Source organism: Triturus cristatus, chromosome 6 (assembly GCF_964204655.1).
Source record: "Triturus cristatus chromosome 6, aTriCri1.1, whole genome shotgun sequence".
NCBI lineage: Eukaryota > Metazoa > Chordata > Amphibia > Caudata > Salamandridae > Triturus > Triturus cristatus.
In genome coordinates this window covers 1,290,711,809-1,290,724,936 of record NC_140589.1, presented here as the reverse complement: position 1 = coordinate 1,290,724,936, position 13,128 = coordinate 1,290,711,809, and positions in this window count along the sequence as shown.

Below are 13,128 nucleotides of genomic sequence, written 5' to 3'. Positions count from 1 at the left end.
GTTGCGTCAGTGGCCTGGGGCATGTGACTGCTTTGAGGTGCTGTCCATAATCCTGGTGTTGCTTGTGATGCACAGTGTGAGCCATGATCATTGATTCTGTCGCACCCCTCATGCCACCTGTGCACTTTAAATGCCACGTAGTGCATTTGGCCTTCCCCAGAGGATAATGTCCCTGTGACAAAGGTGCAATGAGTTGGCTGCATACTATGCCCTGTTCAAACAAGCCCAATTGTTCTAATGTGTGTCTCTGTGACATGGAGCAGGTGTATTGATGTTGTCTCACTTTGTCATCCTCACAGGTAGCCGCCTACGCCAAGGGGGAGATTTGGAAGCGGGCCGTCAGGGCCGTGAGGTCGGTCGGCGCCTGGCCCAGGTGAGGAAACGCTGGCAGGATATCCGGTGCTGGACCAGGAGGATCGCCCGGGTCCTGCTTGGGGACTCACCAGAGGGCAAGACCGCGGGCGCCGGCGCCTGACCCACCAAATGAAGCGTGTCCTGGCGGTGGTCTTCCCTGACATGGATAGGCGGTTACAGGAGAAGCAGCAGCAGGAAGGGGGTAGGTACATGTGTGTTTGTTGTGTGTCACCAGCTTTTGGAAGTGCTCAGTCGCCTGGATACACTGCCAGGGTTTATATGTGCAGTGCATATCCTGTTCCCCAAAGTCAACCGGTCCTGTTCTTCCTCCCTTCCCCTCCTTGACATGTGTTCCCTGGTCTGTGTGTAGTCACTCTTGCACAAGGTAATCTAGGCTGGCAGTTAATCCAAGTGCCCAATGCTTGCAGCATCATTTGTGGGGGTGGTCTGTGACATGTGTTGGGACCTTGCCTGTGCCCTGTCCAGTTCAGTCATTTGGGGGTCCATGACTGTTGGCACTGATGCAGAGTCTCAACATAGGAGTGTGAGGCTTAAAATGAACTGCCTTGCAGCATGCATGACCGATGTTGTGGCCTCAGACATGATGTGCATGAGGGGGAGATATGCATAGTGCGGGGACGGTTGCTCCTGTTGCAGTCAGATCTATCCAGGACCATGGAGCAGTGTGGCCACTACAGTCCCCTGAGACACCTTTTCCTAGGAATCATGTGTGTCATCCAACACTGTGGACATTCTCAGTGTCTTCAGCATAGGTTGGCCTCTGTGGCATTGTACCCTGGCCTCATTTGTCTTTACGTAAAGTGTGCTACATGTGTACACTGTACAGGGTGACCCAATGTGGCTTTTGCATCCTCACACTGGCCAGTGCCTGTGTGTCTGTGTACAACTATCTGATGATGGTTGTTTGTCAATAATATGTGTGGTCAGCCCCACAAGGGGTAGTTATAGTGCAATTAGGATTTAATAGAGCCCATTTTTTTGATCCCTGATTAAGAGGTGAAGGTCCTTCCTCTGTCTCAATCACATTGTCTCAGGTAGGGAGGGTTTGTGCGGGAAAGGCCTACATGTCCAAAGCTTATGTCTCCTTGCCAGGTCTGGCCATGTTGTGCAGGGTTTAATGTTTGTGCTTTGCAGCATGTGTCAAAAGTTAAAAGACATGGTTCCTGCTCATCCATTTTTGGCAACGGTGTGTGGTCCAGATGCTGTGCTCGACTGTCCACAGACACTAGCTTCTCTGTATAATTCGATATCAAGTTCTTTGCTGTTGTGTCATGCTCTCCATTGTTTCAAAGTGGCATGATGGGTCAACCAACTGTGTAGTGCAAGGCCTACATAGGTGCGTAGTATTGTAGATGTTACTCATGATGCTTTTCATGCTATGCACTGTGACCTATGTAGTTTGGACTCATGTGTCATATGTATACAGGTGTCTGATTATTTCCTGTCTCTTCACCTTGCCCACAGCATTGTCGAGGGACAGCGAGGGAGACACCGGCACGGACGTGGAGGAGGGATCCAGCACCAGTGCCACCAGTCCTGGGGAGTCTGGCGCAGCAAGTGGCACGGAGGGCGAGGGGAGTCCAGTCCCAACACCAACTATGACGTTGATGGGTCCGAGGCTGAGCTCCCAGAGGGGGCGGAGGCCGCTCCCACAGCTGAAAGCAGCAGTACATCTCTCGCCGCCCTCTCCATTTCCATCGCCGCCCTCCCACTTGCTTGGGTCCCTTCTGTCCGTGATAGGCGACCGCATATCTCCTTCGTGCCAGGCACCACACCCCCTGCCCCTGTCTCCCCTGCTGCCATCAATGCCGAGTCTGTGGACATCCTGCGGCAGTTGCAGGTTGGTCAGACATCGCTGCTTAATGTCCTCCATGGCCACACCAGACTGCTGACACAGATGGTGTCGTACATAGACGGCATGTCAGCAGCGATGTCTGACCAACGGATGTTGCTGAGGTCCATGGACTCGTCACTGATGGCAGCAGTGGGTCTCCTGCAGCACTCCGTCCCCCCACCCCTGCACCATCCACACTTCCCAATCCCATGCCTGTCCCAAGCACACCCAGACATCCCCATGCACGCACCCCACCAGACACAGGCAGCACACCAACAGGGAAGGCCAAGCGCACACCTCCAGTCATGCACACACAGGGGGAAGTAGGCACACCCACAGGGTCGGGGGGCAAACGGCAGCCACGCAGCCACAGTGGGAGTCTGCAGTCCTCACGACCCACTTTCTCCAAAACCACTCCCCATAGCTCCCCTGCCCAACAGTCGGACAAAGAGTCCTTCATGGCCAGTCTGTCCCTGAGCCCCAGTGGGACACCACCCCGCAAGCGGTCGAGGAAGTCCCCAGGCAGGGGAGTTGAATCTCCCCCCTGTCCACACCCTCCCCCAGTAGCGCTGCAACCCATCCCTCCGACCCCCCCCTCCTCCTTGGGGCCTGTGGTTTCTTCGGGTGCAGGGGAGACACTGGGAGACCTTGCAACCGTGTGCAGCGCCATCCTAACCACCACCTTTGGCGCTGCCCCACCCCCTGTGGTGGAGTCGTCCGTCCCTGCACCCACAACACCTACCCTTGCCCCTCCTGTCCCTGCGGTGCCTGGTCCTCCCCCCCACATTATGCCCCCCCCTGTGGATGGAAAGGAACTCTGAACTGTGCAGGCAAGCTAGGGAAGGCGCGTCCCAATGTGTCCCCCCCCCCCGGAATTCGCATATGGACTGGCCTATGGGCCTTGTATATAGTGTACATTTCAAATCCAATCTTTTTTTATGCTGAATAAAGCATTTTGTTTTTCATTTGCACACAAATGCTTTTCTGGTATTGCTGTTGGTGCTGCTGCTCCCTGAGTTGGGGTGGTGATAATGTGTTAGGTGTCTGGGAAATGTTGTAGTGTGCTGCTCATGGGGAGGACCCTGGTATCTGCGTGCCATCACAAGGTCTCTGCAAATAATCTTTGGTCATGTAAGCTCTTAACTTAACGTATGGTGACATTGTCCCAAGGAGTGTTCCTTCCTCTGTGGCACCTGACTTCTTCCCTGCAGGGTGTTTCCCAATTGTTGTGCTGACCTGTGTCTACATTTCCTTGCTGTGTGAGGGATCCCTTCAACTTTGCCCATGCCTGCTCAGCAATGTCTAAGCCTATATCGTCTGTGCCATCCTTGGTAGTCACTGTACTTGTGAATGGAGTATGTTGCCATGGCTTCATGTGGACATGGTCCCTTTTCCGCACTATGCATGTGTGTACTCCCAGTCTAGCACACATGTGTTACTTGTTCTGCAGGGTATTTGGGCACCTGACTGACAATTGTGGGCATTGTATCTGTGGGTATTCCACCCTTTTCGTTCCATGGGAGGCAACAACTTTTTGGCTGCCCCAGCACCTGTACATTCCTATCAGTCCTGGAATGTGGGTGACAGTGTGTGTTCCCTTAGGCTCTCTTAGTTTAGCGGGGTTTCACATGAGGATACAGTCTTGTTGCATGATCTCAGTGTGTGTATTGTGCTGCCACCGCCAGGGGTGGGTATGCATGTGTAATTTGTCATCACACCCACATGTGGTGTGTCATGCAGTGGGGGAAGGACATCCATCCTCATGGGAGTGGGACACTGCTGTCAGTGATGTGTTGTCATGGCACTATCAACATAGTCGCACATTGTGGATGCCTTCATGCACCCATGGAGTTTAGCTAATGGGAGGATGATGTACACACCCCCATGTCTCTGTCCACTGCTGGGAGGCCTCTGCACCCACCCCTAATTTGTCTGGGCACTGCTGGGAGTCCTCTGCACCCACCCCTCATATGTCTGGGCACTACTGGGAGTGATAGGCACCCACCCATCATATGTCTAGGCACTGCTGGGAGTGATAGGCACACACCCCTCATATGTCTGGGCACTGCCGGGAGTCCTCTGCACACTCCCCTCATATGTCTGGGCACTGCTGGGAGTGATAGGCACCCACCCCTCATATGTCTGGACACTGCTGGGAGTGATAGGCACACACCCCTCATATGTCTGGGCACTGCTGGGAGTCCTCTGCACCCACCCCTCATATGTCTGGGCACATCTGGGGGTCCTCTGCACCCACCCCTCATATGTCTGGCCACTGCTGGGAGTGATAGGCACCCACCCCTCATATGTCTGGGCACTGTTGGGAGTGATAGGCACACACCCCTCATATGTCTGGGCACTGCTGGGAGTCCTCTGCACCCACCCCTCATATGTCTGGGCACTGCTGGGGGTCCTCTGCACCCATCCCTCATATGTCTGGGCACTGCTGGGAGTGATAGGCACACACCCCTCATATGTCTGGGCACTGCTGGGAGTCCTCTGCACCCACCCCTCATATGTCTGGGCACTGCTGGGAGTGATAGGCACCCACCCCTCATATGTCTGGGCACTGCTGGGGGTCCTCTGCACCCACCCCTCATATGCCTGGGCACTGCTAGGGGTCCTCTGCACCCACCCCTCATATGCCTGGGCACTGCTGGGGGTCCTCTGCACCCACCCCTCATATGTCTGGGCACTGCTGGGAGTGATAGGCACCCGCCCCTCATATGTCTGGGCACTGCTGGGAGTGACAGGCACACACCCCTCATATGTCTGGGCACTGCTGGGAGTGATAGGCACCCACCCCTCCTATGTCTGGGCACTGCTGGGAGTGATAGGCACACACCCCTCATATGTCTGGGCACTGCTGGGGGTCCTCTGCACCCACCCCTCATATGTCTGGGCACTGCTGGGAGTGATAGGCACCCACCCCTCATATGTCTGGGCACTGCTGGGAGTGATAGGCACTAACCCCTCATATGTCTGGGCACTGCTGGGAGTCCTCTGCACCCACCCCTCATATGTCTGGGCACTGCTGGGAGTGATAGGCACCCACCCCTCATATGTCTGGGCACTGCTGGGAGTGATAGGCACACACCCCTCATATGTCTGGGCACTGCTGGGAGTCCTCTGCACCCACCCCTCATATGTCTGGACACTGCTGGGAGTCCTCTGCACCCACCCCTCATATGTCTGGGCACTGCTGGGAGTCATAGACACCCACCCCTTACATGTCTGGGCACTGCTGTGAGTGATAGGCACACACCCCTCATATGTCTGGGCACTGCTGGGAGTGATAGGCACACACCCCTCATATGTCTGGGCACTGCTGGGAGTCCTCTGCACCCACCCCTCATATGTCTGGGCACTGCTGGGAGTGATAGGCACACACCCCTCATATGTCTGGGCACTGCTGGGAGTCCTCTGCACACTCCCCTCATATGTCTGGGCACTGCTGGGAGTGATAGGCACCCACCCCTCATATGTCTGGGCACTGCTGGGAGTGATAGGCACACACCCCTCATATGTCTGGGCACTGCTGGGAGTCCTCTGCACCCACCCCTCATATGTCTGGGCACTGCTGGGGGTCCTCTGCACCCACCCCTCATATGTCTGGGCACTGCTGGGAGTCCTCTGCACCCACCCCTCATATGTCTGGGCACTGTTGGGAGTGATAGGCACACACCCCTCATATGTCTGGGCACTGCTGGGAGTCCTCTGCACCCACCCCTCATATGTCTGGGCACTGCTGGGGGTCCTCTGCACCCACCCCTCATATGTCTGGGCACTGCTGGGAGTGATAGGCACACACCCCTCATATGTCTGGGCACTGCTCGGAGTCCTCTGCACCCACCCCTCATATGTCTGGGCACTGCTGGGAGTGATAGGCACCCACCCCTCATATGTCTGGGCACTGCTGGGAGTGATAGGCACCCACCCTCATATGTCTGGGCACAGCTGGGGGTCCTCTGCACCCACCCCTCATATGCCTGGGCACTGCTGGGGGTCCTCTGCACCCACCCCTCATATGTCTGGGCACTGCTGGGAGGGATAGGCACCCACCCCTCATATGTCTGGGCACTGCTGGGAGTGACAGGCACACACCCCTCATATGTCTGGGCACTGCTGGGAGTGATAGGCACTAACCCCTCATATGTCTGGGCACTGCTGGGAGTCCTCTGCACCCACCCCTCATATGTCTGGGCACTGCTGGGAGTGATAGGCACCCACCCCTCATATGTCTGGGCACTGCTGGGAGTGATAGGCACACACCCCTCATATGTCTGGGCACTGCTGGGAGTCCTCTGCACCCACCCCTCATATGTCTGGACACTGCTGGGAGTCCTCTGCACCCACCCCTCATATGTCTGGGCACTGCTGTGAGTGATAGACACCCACCCCTTACATGTCTGGGCACTGCTGTGAGTGATAGGCACACACCCCTCATATGTCTGGGCACTGCTGGGAGTGATAGGCACACACCCCTCATATGTCTGGGCACTGCTGGGAGTCCTCTGCACCCACCCCTCATATGTCTGGGCACTGCTGGGAGTGATAGGCACACACCCCTCATATGTCTGGGCACTGCTGGGAGTCCTCTGCACACTCCCCTCATATGTCTGGGCACTGCTGGGAGTCCTCTGCACCCACCCCTCATATGTCTGGGCACTGCTGGGAGTGATAGGCACACACCCCTCATATGTCTGGGCACTGCTGGGAGTCCTCTGCACACACCCCTCATATGTCTGGGCACTGCTGGGAGTCCTCTGCACACTCCCCTCATATGTCTGGGCACTGCTGGGAGTCCTCTGCACCCACCCCTCATATGTCTGGGCACTGCTGGGGGTCCTCTGCACCCACCCCTCATATGTCTGGGCACTGCTGGGAGTGATAGGCACCCACCCCTCATATGTCTGGGCACTGTTGGGAGTGATAGGCACACACCCCTCATATGTCTGGGCACTGCTGGGAGTCCTCTGCACCCACCCCTCATATGTCTGGGCACTGCTGGGGGTCCTCTGCACCCACCCCTCATATGTCTGGGCACTGCTGGGAGTGATAGGCACACACCCCTCATATGTCTGGGCACTGCTGGGAGTCCTCTGCACCCACCCCTCATATGTCTGGGCACTGCTGGGAGTGATAGGCACCCACCCCTCATATGTCTGGGCACTGCTGGGAGTGATAGGCACCCACCCCTCATATGTCTGGGCACAGCTGGGGGTCCTCTGCACCCACCCCTCATATGCCTGGGCACTGCTGGGGGTCCTCTGCACCCACCCCTCATATGTCTGGGCACTGCTGGGAGTGATAGGCACCCACCCCTCATATGTCTGGGCACTGCTGGGAGTGACAGGCACACACCCCTCATATGTCTGGGCACTGCTGGGAGTGATAGGCACACACCCCTCATATGTCTGGGCACTGCTGGGGGTCCTCTGCACCCACCCCTCATATGTCTGGGCACTGCTGGGAGTGATAGGCACCCACCCCTCATATGTCTGGGCACTGCTGGGAGTGATAGGCACACACCCCTCATATGTCTGGGCACTGCTGGGAGTCCTCTGCACCCACCCCTCATATGTCTGGGCACTGCTGGGAGTGATAGGCACCCACCCCTCATATGTATGGGCACTGCTGGGAGTGATAGGCACACACCCCTCATATGTCTGGGCACTGCTGGGAGTCCTCTGCACCCACCCCTCATATGTCTGGAAACTGCTGGGAGTCCTCTGCACCCACCCCTCATATGTCTGGGCACTGCTGGGAGTGATAGGCACCCACCCCTCATATGTCTGGGCACTGCTGGGGGTCCTCTGCACCCACCCCTCATATGCCTGGGCACTGCTAGGGGTCCTCTGCACCCACCCCTCATATGCCTGGGCACTGCTGGGGGTCCTCTGCACCCACCCCTCATATGTCTGGGCACTGCTGGGAGTGATAGGCACCCGCCCCTCATATGTCTGGGCACTGCTGGGAGTGACAGGCACACACCCCTCATATGTCTGGGCACTGCTGGGAGTGATAGGCACCCACCCCTCCTATGTCTGGGCACTGCTGGGAGTGATAGGCACACACCCCTCATATGTCTGGGCACTGCTGGGGGTCCTCTGCACCCACCCCTCATATGTCTGGGCACTGCTGGGAGTGATAGGCACCCACCCCTCATATGTCTGGGCACTGCTGGGAGTGATAGGCACTAACCCCTCATATGTCTGGGCACTGCTGGGAGTCCTCTGCACCCACCCCTCATATGTCTGGGCACTGCTGGGAGTGATAGGCACCCACCCCTCATATGTCTGGGCACTGCTGGGAGTGATAGGCACACACCCCTCATATGTCTGGGCACTGCTGGGAGTCCTCTGCACCCACCCCTCATATGTCTGGACACTGCTGGGAGTCCTCTGCACCCACCCCTCATATGTCTGGGCACTGCTGGGAGTCATAGACACCCACCCCTTACATGTCTGGGCACTGCTGTGAGTGATAGGCACACACCCCTCATATGTCTGGGCACTGCTGGGAGTGATAGGCACACACCCCTCATATGTCTGGGCACTGCTGGGAGTCCTCTGCACCCACCCCTCATATGTCTGGGCACTGCTGGGAGTGATAGGCACACACCCCTCATATGTCTGGGCACTGCTGGGAGTCCTCTGCACACTCCCCTCCTATGTCTGGGCACTGCTGGGAGTGATAGGCACCCACCCCTCATATGTCTGGGCACTGCTGGGAGTGATAGGCACACACCCCTCATATGTCTGGGCACTGCTGGGAGTCCTCTGCACCCACCCCTCATATGTCTGGGCACTGCTGGGGGTCCTCTGCACCCACCCCTCATATGTCTGGGCACTGCTGGGAGTGATAGGCACCCACCCCTCATATGTCTGGGCACTGTTGGGAGTGATAGGCACACACCCCTCATATGTCTGGGCACTGCTGGGAGTCCTCTGCACCCACCCCTCATATGTCTGGGCACTGCTGGGGGTCCTCTGCACCCACCCCTCATATGTCTGGGCACTGCTGGGAGTGATAGGCACACACCCCTCATATGTCTGGGCACTGCTCGGAGTCCTCTGCACCCACCCCTCATATGTCTGGGCACTGCTGGGAGTGATAGGCACCCACCCCTCATATGTCTGGGCACTGCTGGGAGTGATAGGCACCCACCCTCATATGTCTGGGCACAGCTGGGGGTCCTCTGCACCCACCCCTCATATGCCTGGGCACTGCTGGGGGTCCTCTGCACCCACCCCTCATATGTCTGGGCACTGCTGGGAGGGATAGGCACCCACCCCTCATATGTCTGGGCACTGCTGGGAGTGACAGGCACACACCCCTCATATGTCTGGGCACTGCTGGGAGTGATAGGCACTAACCCCTCATATGTCTGGGCACTGCTGGGAGTCCTCTGCACCCACCCCTCATATGTCTGGGCACTGCTGGGAGTGATAGGCACCCACCCCTCATATGTCTGGGCACTGCTGGGAGTGATAGGCACACACCCCTCATATGTCTGGGCACTGCTGGGAGTCCTCTGCACCCACCCCTCATATGTCTGGACACTGCTGGGAGTCCTCTGCACCCACCCCTCATATGTCTGGGCACTGCTGGGAGTGATAGACACCCACCCCTTACATGTCTGGGCACTGCTGTGAGTGATAGGCACACACCCCTCATATGTCTGGGCACTGCTGGGAGTGATAGGCACACACCCCTCATATGTCTGGGCACTGCTGGGAGTCCTCTGCACCCACCCCTCATATGTCTGGGCACTGCTGGGAGTGATAGGCACACACCCCTCATATGTCTGGGCACTGCTGGGAGTCCTCTGCACACTCCCCTCATATGTCTGGGCACTGCTGGGAGTGATAGGCACCCACCCCTCATATGTCTGGGCACTGCTGGGAGTGATAGGCACACACCCCTCATATGTCTTGGCACTGCTGGGAGTCCTCTGCACCCACCCCTCATATGTCTGGGCACTGCTGGGGGTCCTCTGCACCCACCCCTCATATGTCTGGGCACTGCTGGGAGTGATAGGCACCCACCCCTCATATGTCTGGGCACTGTTGGGAGTGATAGGCACACACCCCTCATATGTCTGGGCACTGCTGGGAGTCCTCTGCACCCACCCCTCATATGTCTGGGCACTGCTGGGGGTCCTCTGCACCCACCCCTCATATGTCTGGGCACTGCTGGGAGTGATAGGCACACACCCCTCATATGTCTGGGCACTGCTGGGAGTCCTCTGCACCCACCCCTCATATGTCTGGGCACTGCTGGGAGTGATAGGCACCCACCCCTCATATGTCTGGGCACTGCTGGGAGTGATAGGCACCCACCCCTCATATGTCTGGGCACAGCTGGGGGTCCTCTGCACCCACCCCTCATATGCCTGGGCACTGCTGGGGGTCCTCTGCACCCACCCCTCATATGTCTGGGCACTGCTGGGAGTGATAGGCACCCACCCCTCATATGTCTGGGCACTGCTGGGAGTGACAGGCACACACCCCTCATATGTCTGGGCACTGCTGGGAGTGATAGGCACACACCCCTCATATGTCTGGGCACTGCTGGGGGTCCTCTGCACCCACCCCTCATATGTCTGGGCACTGCTGGGAGTGATAGGCACCCACCCCTCATATGTCTGGGCACTGCTGGGAGTGATAGGCACACACCCCTCATATGTCTGGGCACTGCTGGGAGTCCTCTGCACCCACCCCTCATATGTCTGGGCACTGCTGGGAGTGATAGGCACCCACCCCTCATATGTATGGGCACTGCTGGGAGTGATAGGCACACACCCCTCATATGTCTGGGCACTGCTGGGAGTCCTCTGCACCCACCCCTCATATGTCTGGAAACTGCTGGGAGTCCTCTGCACCCACCCCTCATATGTCTGGGCACTGCTGGGAGTGATAGGCACCCACCCCTCACATGTCTGGGCACTGCTGTGAGTGATAGGCACGCACCCCTCATATGTCTGGGCACTGCTGGGAGTGATAGGCACATACCCCTCATATGTCTGGGCACTGCTGGGAGTCCTCTGCACCCATCCCTCATATGTCTGGGCACTGCTGGGGGTCCTCTGCACCCACCCCTCATATGTCTGGGCACTGCTGGGGGTCCTCTGCACCCACCCCTCATATGTCTGGGCACTGCTGGGAGTGATAGGCACCCACCCTTCATATGTCTGGGCACTGCTGAGGGTCCACTGCACCCACCCCTCATATGTCTGGGCACTGCTGGGAGTGATAGGCACCCACCCCTCATATGTCTGGGCACTGCTGAGGGTCCTCTGCACCCATCCCTCATATGTCTGGGCACTGCTGGGGGTCCTCTGCACCCACCCCTCATATGTCTGGGCACTGCTGGGGGTCCTCTGCACCCACCCCTCATATGTCTGGGCACTGCTGGGAGTGATAGGCACCCACCCCTCATATGTCTGGGCACTACTGGGAGTGATAGGCACACACCCCTCATATGTCTGGGCACTGCTGGGAGTGATAGGCACCCACCCCTCACATGTCTGGGCACTGCTGTGAGTGATAGGCACGCACCCCTCATATGTCTGGGCACTGCTGGGAGTGATAGGCACACACCCCTCATATGTCTGGGCACTGCTGGGAGTCCTCTGCACCCACCCCACATATGTCTGGGCACTGCTGGGAGTGATAGGCACCCACCCCTCATATGTCTGGGCACTGCTGAGGGTCCTCTGCACCCACCCCTCATATGTCTGGGCACTGCTGGGAGTGATAGGCACCCACCCCTCATATGTCTGGGCACTGCTGGGGGTCCTCTCCACCCATCCCTCATATGTCTGGGCACTGCTGGGGGTCCTCTGCACCCACCCCCCCATATGTCTGGGTACTGCTGGGGGTCCTCTGCACCCACCCCTCATAGGGCTGGGCACTGCTGGGTGTGATAGACACACACTCCTCATATGTCTGGGCACTGCTGGGGGTCCTCTGCACCCACCCCTCATATGTCTGGGCACTGCTGGGAGTGATAGGCACCCACACCTCATATGTCTGGGCACTGCTGGGAGTGATAGGCATACAACCCTCATATGTCTGGGCACTGCTGGGAGTCCTCTGCACCCACCCCTCATATGTCTGGGCACTGCTGGGAGTGATAGGCACCCACCCCTCATATGTTTGGGCACTGCTGGGAGTGATAGGCACACACCCCTCATATGTCTGGGCACTGCTGGGAGTCCTCTGCACCCACCCCTCATATGTCTGGGCACTGCTGGGAGTGATAGGCACCCACCCCTCATATGTCTGGGCACTGCTGGGGGTCCTCTGCACCCACCCCTCATATGTCTGGGCACTGCTGGGAGTGATAGGCACCCACCCCTATGTCTCTGTCCACTGATGTGGATCGTAGAACGACACCCACCCACCCGTCCACACGATCTGAAGGCCTGGGTACGGGCCGTACCCCAAATGTTGGGGTGCCGTAGGGGTACGGCCCATACCCAGGCCTTCAGAGCGTGGGCACGTGTCTTACCACGCCTACCCCTACGTCACCCCAACATTGGGGGTACGACCCGTACCCAGGCCTTAAGAGCGTGGGTACGGGCCATACCACCATTTTTGGGGTGCCATAGGGGTACGGCCCGTACCCAGGCCTACAGAACATGGGTATGGGCCGTACCACCATTGTTGGGGTGCCGTAGGGGTACGGCCCGTACCCAGGCCTTAAGAGCGTGGGTACGGGTCGTACCACGCCTACCCCTACGTCACCCCAACAATGGTGGTACGGCCCGTACCCACGTTCTGTAGGCCTGGGTATGGGCCGTACCCCTACGGCACCACAACAATGGTGGTACAGCTCGTACCCACGCTCTTCAGGCCTGGGTACAGGCCGTACCACCATTGTTGGGGTGATGTAGGGGTACGCGTGGTGTG